Genomic DNA, 15,250 nt, shown 5'->3' with positions numbered 1-15,250 from the left:
TCATGACGGTTCTAAAAATAAATTGTGTACGCCTTGTAGCCTGTATTAAAGTGAACATTTTTTTCAAAATGCAACGAAGCATTCCTTTCAATAACAAAAAAAGTGAAATAATGACTAATTTGTTCTTTTCTACAGACAATGAAATTGATGCTCGAACATGAACATTTGATATATTGAGTAGTCTTTCTTTACACGCCTGCTGTGATTTAGTCCGTTACATTTTGTAAAACAAATGCAGGTGCTTCTTAAGTTTATAAAAGTCAACCCACTAACTTATACATTTTTAGAAAAAATTCATTGAATTAGTATTGCCATTAACATATAGAATTTTACGACTCAATCTCTCTCTACAGCTCATGACGTTTAAAACAGTATAAATACAGAATTTTATTCTTTCGGACAATTGAACGTGTAATTTCTTAATGCCAACCCATGAAATTAGTATATGGTTTATATCGCTTAAAAAAAACTTTAAAATAAATAAATAAAAACAAACTTATTTGATATCTTATGCAGTTTTGTGCCAATCACGTGACAAATGATGTCCTAAATATACCTACAGAAAAGCAGGCAGCTTAAATACTGATATCGCTATGTCCACAATTTGATCATGGTTGCAGAATTGTCTAATTATCAAAAGAGAGACGGTAATATGAGTTCTAAGTTAGTAGTCTGCTTTTTATTCCACTCCAACAGGTTTTGCCACTAAGAACACTACAACCCACTTTTAACGATATATTTGCAACAAAATATTTCGTTTTAAGCACAACCAGGCTATCGAACGACTCGGCATTACGCCCTAAATAAGTATTGAATCATCCTATATTCGACGGCTAAGTTCGAACACATATGATGCACTAATGTGAAGTCGTAAGTTGTAGGTTCTCTTTTCGTCACTTAAACGGCATTTTTTGTTAACACTGATCCAACTTAAAACCTCGCCTAAAGTGACATTATTAACTAAATCTTTCCTCTTAAGCCCTATTTGTCTATCCGATGATACGGAGTTAAGCCCTGAATTCAATCATCGAACATTAATTGATAAGTATTTAATCATCCTATATTCGACGGCTTAGTTCGAACACATATGATGCAGTAATGTGAAGTCGTAAGTTGTAGGTTCTCTTTTCGTCACTTAAACAGCATTTTTTTTTAACACTGATCCAACTTAAAACCTCGCCGCCTAAAGTGACATTATTAACTAAATCTTTCCACTTAAGCCCTATTTGTCTATCCGATGACTCGGAGTTAAGCCCTGAATTTAATCATCGAACATTAATTGATTGCGTTCTAGCATGCAGGACCACTGCTTGTTGACATAAGTAAAGTTATTGCATTTCACTATTTTATTTTGCGTCACCATGCTACCCAAGCCAATCCCAAATTAAGACAAAGTGCACGTAATAGAGACGATAAATTACTTAAACGGGCATTTTCACAGAGTGGGGCATGTATTAAAGTTTGTCATTAAATGCTTTATATTGATAAATGTAAAATTGTTATCTCAAAAGCTCCAGTAAAAAACAAGAATAAAGTTAAAGAAAAACTAAGCAACACTAAACTGGGCTCGAACAATTGACCCCTTGAGCCCTGGAGTAAAAAGTCTATCGCTTAGACTACTCGGCCATCCGTGTTCTTACAATTAGTGATGTATTTTATACTTTATATTTGTTGTGTTTGGGTAAACAAACGAAGTGAAAAGCATATAATTTCAGTGGCTACTTTATTATCATTCAACGATAGAAGCAATCAATGCCTAACAACTAACTAACCAGATCAGAAGTCAACATGCAGTTATGAAGAGCATGGGGCGGGGCGTTGCTACGCTTCATTTACAAGTAGGCGTGGCGTAGCGGCATTATCTAAATACACAACAATATTAACAATAACAGGACATCGTTTCGATTTGCAAAGCTTTATAATTTTAATGTTTTTAAATCATCAAAATATGCATGAAATGGATATTTAAGAGCATGGTAAATGTTCTGTATTAACTGTTTACTCACAAATAACCTTTCTTTTAAATTTTGTAAATTTACGAACACGTGAAAAGGCCCACAAAAGGTCCAGTCGGCAATCTTTTGTACAGCAAACTGCTGACCAACTATGCATAATATCTTTATGACGCTGCTAGGGTGTGTTTCGTCTCTTTGCGGTTAGATGCAATGAAATATTTTGCTTCTTGAACACCATTAACAATAACATCAGTCGATAAGCTGTCCCAATATGCATGCGCGAGTCTCATTCTATTTCACCACAGGACACGGTTAGTCGACTACATGAAATTCCAACATTGTGAACCATATATTCAAAACCCGCGTTGTCTACATCTGTTACATGCGAGCTAGTTACATTAAGCCTCGACACTTTAAAATAATATATTGCTACAACAAAAATGTGAAACAATTACACATACTGAGGATACGAGTAGCTCTAACGAATCACGGTATTACTTAAAACGTAGCTGTATTTATTGCCGATTAACTTACGTTTGAACCGACCGTCGTCTAAAGTGTTCTGTATTAAAAAATTATATGGTTAAACAAAAGACTAGATTGCAGTTTTTTGTCTCAAACAAATAACATGTATGGTGTTCGTATGTTAAAGGCAATGCATGATTAATTTGTGACTATATATTTTTCCATTTTCTAGTATGAACATTCCGTAAAACATGAAATTATAAACCGTTTTCGCTAGATGCCTACTGGTTTGTTTACATCTGCAACGATTTAACAGTCTAAGAAAACAGTCTAAGAAATGTAAATTAAAGCTGACATGTGTTTTCCCAATATGCGTGACCACGACTGAAAGTTAATCTCCATAAGGGTCGAACGAATACATATATGATAACCATTTTGTGTAACCAATAAAGCAAGTTTCCAAGAGCTCCGGACTTCTGTGCTGTAGTTATATATACATTGAAGGGCAAGATTGAATCGCCCATCACACTTAATATAATTTTTGGAAATCATTTAGGGCTTGGATTTAGTTGCTTGTTAAATAACTTGTTTTTATTTACCCAATGTTTGCCGATGCGTTAAGACTAATATCACCATGCACATTGACTGAAACATAAACAACGCCAAGCATCAGTATTATCAATACTAAACGCGCACTTTTCGGTAATTATATTTTTAGCAGCTATGGAATCAAACTAAGTTTATGAAACAGTTAATTTTATTATACTCATTGATTACGTAAGTCAACTACGTGTCAAGTATGGGCTGCTTTCAATGCATACACATTATTGGGCACAGTATTGGACACTAAAAGCAATGCGCATATATATATGAATTCACTATTTTAAACAAGTGTTCAACAATTGCTAGTTGAAAACACGAACAATAGCAAAAAAATATACATTTCTGCTTAATGAGCTAAAGAAACCTATATGAAACTAAATTTCTTTTTTAGTTTTGTCCGTTTCGGATTGTGACAGCTTTACCCGAATATTCAGCTGCTAAAGCCGTGTTATTCAAAAGCGAGCCGAAGTAAAACTTTATGCATGCGTCTATTGTTTGACCACCCTGAGGATATATTCAGAGGATATTACAAAAACGCAGTAGACAAATTGTTGAGCATCACTTGGCGGCTTAAGCAAACGGCGATGATTTACTGGAGCAATATTGGCAGAAGACAATAATATAGAAAAATTGCTTGTCTTTGCGCTGTTAACCGATATATTTATTTGAATAAATATGCCCTAGATACAGAAACATCGAGTTGATTAATTTGATATTCACCGAGCAAATGTGATCCATGTTGCATTACAAGGATGATACAAACACTTCAGATTATAGTCAGAGTGTTAAAGTAATTTAAAAGGCTTTTATTTGTATGCATGGTTAATATTTGCTTTATATTTGGTCGATGTCTCAATGGAAAACGCTGTATTGAACAAAAACATTATGCAATCTTAATTTAAAAACATCAAGTCAGTTGATATAAGATTGTTAGTATTATGTCCGAATGTTCAGCAACAATCGTTTTCAAGTGCAAACCGACTCGAAGCAAAACTTCGATGCCGTTTTTGTGTAGTGTTCCTCAACCTGGAATAATATTACAGTGATGTTACAAAAACAACGAAGAACGTGACTGCAAAATATCAATTGATGGCTAAAGCTTGCGGCATTGTTTTAGCACAGAAACGTATCATGTATAATTATTTCATACAGAATGTGTATGCCATAACACAGTGGATTATATAAAATTGAACCAATATGGACTGAGCAAACGTCAGATTGACTTATTGCTTTTGGTGGTAATGGATTAGCTTGGAAGATAAACATGTAGATTGATAGGTTTTTTTTCCTGAGTAAACAAGTTTACACATTCACAAACTGACCTGTTGTTATTGTTTTCTTTTACAACATCAAATACATAAAATCTATGTGGACAGAATAAACTGAAACTTTATTTTTTTGCACACATACATTTCATAAATTAAAATATATATATATATATATATATATATATATATATATATATATATATAGGATATGGCACGAGTTATCATATCATACCATATTTTATTAAACGAGTTCAGGAGTTTTGTTAGTAAGCGAGCCTTTGGCGAGCTTATTTACTAATTTCCTGGACGAGCTTAATAAAATATGGTATGAAATGAAAACGAGTGTCAGATCTTTTTATTACATGCTTTAAAATAAGCATATTAAATAAATATTTACGGAAACATAATTATAAATCCCGAATGTTGTTTACATTCGGTGACGTCATTTGACGTTGCAACGTCATTTCAGCAAAATAACAAAATGCGATTGGTCGATAAACGAAAACTAAGCCAATGAAAACGCTTAAAAATGTTGTATTACACATGTGACATATAAAAAAATATGTAATTGTTATATAACAGGGGAAACAGGGTATAGCATGTGATAAATTTATTCATACTCTTGTTGAATTGTGCAAATTCATGCACGCAAGCATACCTTAACAATGGTACGATGACACCATTAAATCACATTGAATTAAACAAAATATTATTGCATAAATTATATCTGCAAATGTATAACTGCGCAAAGGCAAAATAAAAGATCATTCACTATAAACAGCTCAAGCGAAGAGCGGGCTATTTTATTTGTTGTTCGTTCTTACTTTATGCAAATAGATATCAAATGAAGATTTCATATATAATGTTAGGCATGTTCAAACTAGCGTGCAATAAAAGCGAATCATCAATTATGGATAGTACGAGTTTTAAGGTTATACTTATGTATACATAAGTTATCTTGATTTGTGTTATATAGTATGGGGATGTTTGCGAGTTTAAATGGAAGGAAAATTTATAATAAACACTGTTTTGGTGGATTCGGAGCATTTCTTTGAAAATATGTTATCCGTCATCTATGTAATTGACTTTATTTCGCGCATTGTTAAAACACGTCAGACAAGAACGCTCTTTGAATGTGAATTAATAAAACCTTTTGGTGATTTGAACGAATACAAACCGTACACAAACTGTCTCAAAAAGTGCAATATTGTTTACATATTATTTGCTGGAAATATATGTTAGAGGTAGTTGTGTTCATGTGAAAACTGAAACGGAATCAACCGCTTTGATTATCTGACCATCTTAGGTTATATAAGGTCTTTGTATATTGCGCGTTTAAAAAGACAGCAATATCAATTCTTTTATTTGACGAGAAACATATATTTTCTCAAACAAAATTCATTAGCATATATGTAGACACATTTACTCGTCCTAAAATGACTCACCCTGGGAAATGAGTCATGGCCTATACTTGACATCGCAAAATTGAGTCCCGTATATTGAAATGTCGTGTTTTGTGTTCATGCATATCCAAACGCGACAGTCTCATTATACAATGACGTTTTTGTGTCATATACACTTTAAAACAACATGTAAGGCTTTCACATTAAATATATCCGAAATCGGTGGCATTGACCTATTGATAGAAACATTAATAAATCTAATTATATGTATATGAGTATTTTACTTCCATTTGCAAACGACGCAAGTGCTAACTTCAAATGCATTTACAAACGTAAACCGACAGACATTTTTGTATATAAGGGCATACCATTTGGTTAGGACCAAACATATTAAGTTGAATTACTTACAAAAAACGGTTAAAATTTAAGTATGTAAACTGTCAGACTCGTCCTATAAGAATTGCATTATCACACTGTGTGCAGTCTTTACATTTCGAAGGAATAATCAACGTCATTTCTGTTTATAAATTAACAATGCCTGCACGCAAATGGTATCAACAATAGTGTTTTACGCTTACTGGATAAGTCCCAAATATGTAGTTGAAGTTGTTGTAAAAACTTAATGATTAAACAATGAAAAAAACTTTCATATCGTAGAAAGCTATTTACGAGTTTCAAATACATGTATTTTCAGTCTAATTGCGTCGTCTCAATGACTTTAGCCATTTCGTTGAGCAATCGACTGACCATGTCAATCAATTCAAAATCATTATATCCTATTTCCAATGGCAGTATCTCAAATATCATCTGCATCTTATGTCATTACGGCGAAAGATTAAAATTTGATAACTTCCTTTTCATCTAATTTACCATAATCCCCAAGGGCTATTGTAAGAGATTATATATTACGACATGACGGTGAATGTCATAGTATTTCATATTTTGTTATGTCCATTAAATATTGGTTAGCGGAAACTCCAGAAAATGACGCACACCAGCTTATGCAGTTAGTAAGTAGTTCAAAGAATCACTAAATATGTGGGTGAATGATGGCGGAGGATCAATTATCGACATGAAATGTACATTCAAAGGTTATTTAAAGGGATCTTTTCACGCTTTGGTAAATTGACAAAATTGAAAAAAGTTGTTTCAGATTCGCAAATGTTCGTGTTAGTTATGATATTTGTGAGGAAACAGTAATACTGAACATTTACCATGCTTTAATATAGCCATTATATGCATCTTTTGACGATTATAAAACCTAAAAATTATAAAGCGTTGCACACGAAACGATTGAATAATTTGGAAAGTTCTGTTTTTGTCGTTAAATTTTGTATAACTACGAAGATTGCTTATATAAGGTATAAAATACGTGAATCATGTGTACTCGGCGGAATAGCTCAGTAGGCTAAAGCGTTTTTACTTCAGGACTCTGGCAGGACTCCAGGGGTTAATGGTTCGAAACCTGCTCCGGGCAATGTTCTTTTCCTTTTTTTAATTTTATTCTTGATTTTTTACTGGAGCTTTTACGATCCAATGTTTACATTTATCAATATAAAGCATTTAATGAATAAGTTAAAAAATGCCAAAATCTGTGAAAAGGCCCCTTTAAGGTATTCGAGAATATTAAGGGAATCACATCATCCATCGATAATTGTATTTTTTTACGTGTTATAAGTACTAGCAGTCAGTATTTGTTTTGGTTTTGATACTTTAAGACAATCTTTAACCATAATTGTGCATGCTTCCTGTAACACCCTGGATATTAAGAAATTAGGTATCTTCTGGGCAAACTCCTTTACTTGTCGTTTTGTTATTGTGCTGCTTTTATCCAAACTACAAAAGAACCCTTATAAATATATTTGTTTACATCTTAACACACATCCTATACAAATAATGTTCATTATTTAAGCATCAAACGTCGTACAACATAGTTATTGTATATACAATGGCACCAACATTGTAAAAAAACACGCATACAATGAAACGAATTACGTGCCTAAACATTTCAAGACCTATACATATATTATCAAATGGTTAAATGTATATCAGACATGTGAACGATGGATAAAATGTTACAACAAAACATCACATATTTTATATATTTAACTAAATTGATCATCAGTTATAAAATAACATTACCAAATAAAATTATATTGACGTATATCTGCATGCTAAATTGTACATAAATAAATCATATATTAATTGTATCCTATACAAGTTAATAACCGACTACTGTTATTTTTACATGTATTTAGGTTTAAGAAAACTGTAAAGTTTTTCTAACAGAGAGTTTTATATTTATTAGTTTCACGCAGCAGAACATCTACTTGGTTCTCGGTATAAGGTCGTGTGGAGACTTAGTTTGGTTAAAAGCGGGAACTGCGACATTCTATTTTGTAGTTCAGATACGTCCGGCTTTGTGTTGATCTTGTTTTTCATTCAAATAGTGTCACTTTATCTTTGAAGAATCTTTCTGGATATATTTGCAAGATGTGCTTTCGATTGACAATATTTATGCATTGGTTGCTTCCTTTTTTCAAATTCATGATTGCTAATTTTATAGCATAATACTGGCGCATATGCTACTTATTTTTTTTTTCATTTTTCCAACACATTTTATTTCCAATTGCAAACAAGTACATATACAATATAAATTGTAAGAATAATGATTTGCAATACGACACAACAAAAAGAACAAGCATATTATGCAATACCAACTCGTATCTTATGTTATTTAAAGTAGTTGTCAACAACAGACAAAAACATATAAGTTAGTGAAGTCTCTTGAAAACTGTACAATTACTAGTATATGAAGTTGTGTGTTGGAAAGAAAGAAAAACATGTACAAAGTACATAAAGTGATTTTTTTTTATTCCAGTTTGTAAGATCAACCAATAATGTGTACACTGTTATAATTAACGGATGAAAAAACATAGAGAAGCAAAAGTAGGTACATATATATCACAAAGTACATAATAAGGAAAACAAACAACATCGTTCAGTGTGAAAATACAAAAAAAGAATGTGTACATTGTAATAACATATGAGAAAAGAACAGAGAAGCAATAATAGTTGCATATAATTATAGTATATAATATATACGTCCTACATTTTATTTGAATAGCGGTACACTTTAAATAGTATTTGTAAACAGTGGTTTGAACTACAACAATTGTCAAACATAAATTCTAAGTTTGAAGAACATATAATCAAACTGTTCTCACTCACTATCAAAGGAGTCTAACTTAGTTTGTGAATTTGATATTTTTCTCAAGTTATCATACTCATACTTAGTGTATATCTTGGCTCCTGTTATGCTTGGAATGCATTTATTCATTTTACACTTATACTAGTATAACTTAATAAACAGAATAATGCCTCGGTCACATTGTCACGAATCAGAGCTACGAACGAGCTACGAATACTTTTCGGCACAGTTCGTAACTATCCTTACTGAACCGTGGCTCTCCGTACTTGATCCGTGATCAGTCGTAGTAGGTTTTAGATGTCCGTAGCGACTCTTGACAAATTTTGAACATGTTCAAATTGCTACGAATTTATCGACCGTAGCGTATCCGTAGCAGTCCTTACTAAACCGTACTGATCCGTACTAGTTCGTAACGACACCGTAGTCGTCCGTACTTTTTCGCCCAGTCCCAAAGATTTTCAAGGACTTCTACGGATTGATACGAAGCACTACGAAGCGTTACGGTTACGCCACATATTAGCTATGGTTATTCCACGGATATACTATGGAAAGCCACGGTTCTAGTTCGTTGTACTACGGATAGGCAGGAATTTGCACGATCTTGTACGATGTACTACATATAGCACAAACCATTACGGACATGTACGGTCCACTACAATAAATTACTACTGAAATACATCATTGAAATTATAAATCAACCGTACTTGCATTTGTTGAGTTCACAATCTATAGCCGCCAGCAAATTACGTTTGAGATAAATTTGTTACACTTGGATATTGATATGGCACCATATGCAGAGGCCGTAGTCGAGCTGCTTGACGATATGCACAGAGGTTATAATGATTCAATAGCGTATAACTAGTATAGCTTTGTGCTAAAGGTTACGTATTTTAAAAATATTACAATTGTAACATACTAGTAATACGTTTTGTTTTTATATTCGCAGGTAAGTGTCTGCTTCATATGCCTTTTGAATCTGGCTCTTACTTTTACGTGATTTAATAATTGTTAAATTAATAGCTTACACAATAAAATACAAAATTTATCATACTTTCCTAAGCATATTCTATATTTGTACATTAATAAAACATACTTTATCAGGTCAGAGAAGACAAAGGAGGTGATGGATAAGAGACTGGCTTTTAAGACGACCCGATCTCGGCCAATACGAGACTTTGATGGGATCACGAAGAACCATATCTGTTTCAGACAGTCCATCAATCCAGATTTGAAGTTACCTTAAGGTTATTGGCCACAGGGGACAGTTACCATACAATGGTGTATGGGTTTCGTGTTGCACACAATACGATATGTAGTATTGTACTGGACGTTTGAGGCCATAGTTTCAGCATATGCTGGGGATGTTATCCAGACTCCTACTGAGCCTGAGGAATGGAAATCCATAGCCGATCAGTTCATGAAGCCATACGATGTCCCAAGAACGGTGGCTCATTATACTTTAACTATAAAGGTTACCATTCTGTTGTGCTCATGGCCCTGGTGGACGCCGATTACAAATACATATGGGTAAAATTTTGGAACGCCAGGATGAAGTTCCGACACGCAAATCTGGAATCAAAACGACCTCAAGTTGGCAATCGAAAGGGTGTTGATTGACATGCCAGAAACAACACCTCTTCCAGGTGACGACAGACCAATAGAATACTATATCATCGAAGATGATGCATTTTCCATGAGGACATGGCTCATGAAGCCATTCTCACGACGAGGCCTTGAGAAGGACGTGCGAATTTTTAACTACAAGAGGCTGTGCGCGCAATGTTCAATCGTAGTTCGTTCCTACCTGTCCGTATCAGTCCGTCGCAATTCCCACTGCTTCGTAGCGGACTGTTCTAGTACGTACTTACCCGTACTAGACCGTAGCGGATCCGTAGTTAGATCATACTGATTCGCGTAACATCGAACGTAATCGTACCAGACCGTAGCAGATTCGTGGTTTGATCGTACCGATTCGTGGCGCTCCGTACTAAATCGCGTCGATCAGTAACAGTCCGTACCTTTCCTTGTTCGTTTTCCGGTATGTTGATGGTAGATTCGTCGAAATCCGTTCACACATCGTTGAGCTTCGTACTTGAATCGTAGCGTTCTACGAATGTTGACAATTTCGTAGTCATGCGTTGCCGATTAAATCGTAGCTCATTCGTAGCCCTGATTCGTGACAGTTTGACCGAGGCATAACATTATTTAAGGCTTTAGCAAAATTACTTGAATATCCAAGTAGAAAGATGGTCATGCTAATAAAAGGGAAAGATTGTTCTGGTAACATTTCATCAATAATTGCTTAAAAAATATGACAATCCCAGAATAGATGTTCTAAATTTTCTTAACTTTGTTTGCAAAATGAACAAAATGGGTCATCAGTAATTTTAATTTTATTCAAAAGACTATTTGTTCCCAATATCCTGTGAATTAACCTATATTGGAACCACTGAACCTTTACATCAGTAGTTATTAATCAAAGTATTGACAGTACTGGTGTGACGATGCTTTAAAAGAGGATGGATATAGAACATCAATTTAAGTTTATCTATGTCACCACAATTGTGTATGTTGATACGAACATTTTGGGTACGAAAAAATGTGGGTACGAAAAGTTTGGATATAAAAAATAATTGGTACGAAAAAAAATTGGGTACGAAACATTTTTGGTACGAAAAAAAGTTTATGGGTACGGGGAAATAGTACCCGTGGGTAACTTGACCCATTGAGCAAAACTGGGAGGCGGGTCACATTCTTGTTCATTAAGCATGGCAAAACCTTGAAAGTAGGTATGAGCACATAGCCGGACCAGGTGAGCTCAATCGTAAGAGCACTTGACTATCCGAGTTCGCCCAGGAACATATGGAAAAGTTAACTAATCAAAGCGATATGACCTTATACATGTATAAGCTGAAATCTAACAATCGAACGAAATATCAAACATGGTATGTACACTTAGGTGGTTGTGTAATTTCTGTTAGAATATCGTATTCAATATGTAAATTTAAAATGATTGTGCCCGCACATGAGTTTGTTGCCTTGTTTGAGTCTATACGCGCCTAGGCTGCACCCAGTGTGCTTTTGTGTTTTTCCAAGGTAATGAGTTACCTCCGCGCTGAGGCTGCATAATGTTGGGACCCGGAGTGTGCCCAGCACTCCTACCTAATAAGATAAGATTGACGACAGTTGGGACGAATTTTGAATAATAGCTGCAATTTCCAGCTATTTTTGGTACTGAAATACTTTTTAATTTTTTATATGGTCTTATGCTGCGGGGGGGGGGGAGGATTATCCGAAAAAAAACGCCTGTCCGGAATGGTGACCACAAACCACAAAACATACAAAAATAATATTGCGCCGGGAGCGGGAATCGAACCGGTGTCGTAGAGGTGAAAAAGCGAACGTTCTTACCACTGCGTTGGCGGGACGGACAATTACGAAAAAAAATGTTGTTTTATCTATATATATCATAGCAGTGCAGCGCTTTCAATTTGCAGGTTCGAAATTGTTCGCATTCTTTAGTTTTGTGATCGCGTAAAAAGTTAATTTTACATGTTTTCATACGCAATTTATTTACAAAATCGAGAACAAGTATCAAACAAAATAGAGAAAATATAAAATTGTTTCATTGGTCCATAAAAATAAAATGGATATAAAATTTCTAATTTAAAATTAACGTTTTGATACACTTATTGAATCTGTTTCCCCAGGATAAGCTGTTCTATTTATATTTACCTTTATCAATGATAATCAACGAGGTATGCCGATTAGAAAAATCGAGCTATCTTCATCGGACTGGCTCGGTCTTTTACATAAGTCGCCATTGTGGAGATTTTTTCAATGGTATGATAACTTAGACGATGCTTTGCAGCATCGTCAAAAAGGGTAGCTCAAATAAACATTGCCATTCTTGCTCATTAATAATAGTTTTGAGTTTTGTACACCATTTTGCTTTAACTGGTGGTTGTTCATTATTTTTATTAAGAATGGTGTACAGTCTGTTTGCACCGGGCTCGTTTTTCAGTACAAGTTGAAATAATGGGGGCAAAAAGGGTTTAATAATTTGCTGGGTAGAGCAAGATAAACACTATTTGTTCACAAATGTTTCAATTGCTCCTGTCACTCCTGCGTAATGAATGAAATTTATGTTCAATTTGTACATTCTATTTAATTCACCAAGATCCATTGTTTAATATATCACCGATACAATGAATTCCAGCCTCAAACCAAGATTTAAATAAAAAACTTGTATTTCCTATCAATATATTTTGATTATAAAAAAGTCGATAATACAAGAAATCTTCTGTGTTTACTTCTAATTACCACAATAAAGTGAGAAGCTATTTAAAACATCTACCCAAAAAGGGTAAGAAATTCTGTTAGACATACTTAATGCATAATGATAGTTGCAATTAAAGACTTTATATGTATCAAAATAGAGTTTTGAAATTTCTATCCAATGTCCCTTGAAGGATTGAATTTTTTTGAAGCCATGTTAGTTTCAATGCTGGAATAAAAGCATCCAAATTTATCATTTTTAATCCTCCTTCATTATATTCCTTTACTATTGTTGCAAACTTAGTTTTACTATGCCCGTCCCAAATAAAGTTCATAATAGAAGATTTTATTGAATTTAAAATAGTATCATGTGGGTTAGGCAATGCTATAACCAAGTAATTGAATAATGAAACAAAAAGTATTTTTACAATTACAATCTTTCCGATTGGTGTTAAAATTCTTTTTTTTTCAAGTTTTTCAGGATATTTTCCATTCATAATTGATTTTAACCATCTGATAGGTCAACATGGAAATGTATTCCTAACATTTTAAAGCTGTGTTGCATCCAAGTTTCCATTTTGTTTTTATGGTGTAACAACTATATTTGTTTTTTTCCAATCCATACAACATTTGTTTTATCAAAATTAACACTTAGACCTGATATATTTGAAAACTCCTGTATAGCAGTAAGAGTTACATTTAATGATTGTTCAGTACCGTCTAATAAAATTGTAGTATCATCCGCAAATTTGGAAAATTTATGTTCAATTCCATGTATTGTTATACCTTTTATATTTTTGTTATCTCTCAATACAAGTGACACAACTTCTGCACAGAGGATGAACATTTGAGATAGGATCTCCTTGTCTGCAGCCCTTTTCAATAGGGAAAAAGTTGGATAAGTAGCCGCACTGAGAAACTGCTGATTTAGAGTCTTCATATAGAACATGGAACCAACGCTTTATGTCTGGACCAAAAGTAAAACAAGAAAGTGTATTTTGTACGAAGGACCATGACAAAGAATCGAACGCATTTTCAAAGTCTATTAGGAGAGGTAAACCCGGGATCTCATTTTATTCGGTATAATGCATAATGTCATAAATTAACCTTGTATTTTCCCCTATGTATCTCCCTTTAATGAAACCAGTCTGGTCATTATGAATTAACTTATCCATAAAGAGTTTAAATCTGTTAGCTATTACTCCAGAGACAATTTTGTAAACAGTATTTAATAGAGTAATCTGTATAAACAGCTTAGATTTATCACCTTTTGGAATACAGGTGATGATACCTTGTGTTTGTGTAATAGATACACTTCCACAATTGAAAGCTTCATTCAAGGATCTGACAACAAAAGTACCAATTCTTTTCCAAAACATTTTGTAAAAATATGCATTGAAGCCAGAACTGCCAGGGCTTTAATAAGTTGACATATTGTTTAACACTGTTGAAGCTTCTTCTAAAGTTATGATGCCTTCAATTGAAATGGACTCATCTTGGTTTAATTTTGGACAGTTTATTTGTTTTACATAGTCATTAGAGTCTTCACTACTACATTCATTTTTATGCTTATAAAGAGGCTCATAGTAAGGTGCTATTGTATCAAGAATAATCTTCTGGTCGGTTATTTCATTACCTTTTTCATTTTTTAATTCATATATTGTTTTGGCTATTGCATTGTGTTTTTCTAGGCTGCATACATATTTATATGGCTTTTCACCTTGTAAAGTCAATTGAACTTTTGGATTTTAGCATACTTCCTTTTAAATTTGCATTCTGAATATTATTCATTTCAGTTTTTAAACGTTCTAGTTCTGACAAGTTTTCTTCAAGCTCTTTCATTCTTGTCAGTAATTTGCTTTCTGTAAGTTTACTTTCCTGTTTTTAAAAGAACCATATGAAATAGATATCCCCCCTTAATTCCATGAGCAGAGTTTCTAAAAAATGTTGATCAGTTATTGACAACTGTAATTCACAGTCTAGAATTTCTTTTATATTTTGATAATTATAAATGGGTAGAGCATATTGAAGTTTAAAATCACCAATTGTTTTGTTTATTTCCTGTAC

This window comes from Dreissena polymorpha, chromosome 7, assembly GCF_020536995.1.
Source record: "Dreissena polymorpha isolate Duluth1 chromosome 7, UMN_Dpol_1.0, whole genome shotgun sequence".
Classification (NCBI taxonomy): Eukaryota; Metazoa; Mollusca; class Bivalvia; order Myida; family Dreissenidae; genus Dreissena; species Dreissena polymorpha.
This window is presented reverse-complemented; position numbering follows the sequence as displayed.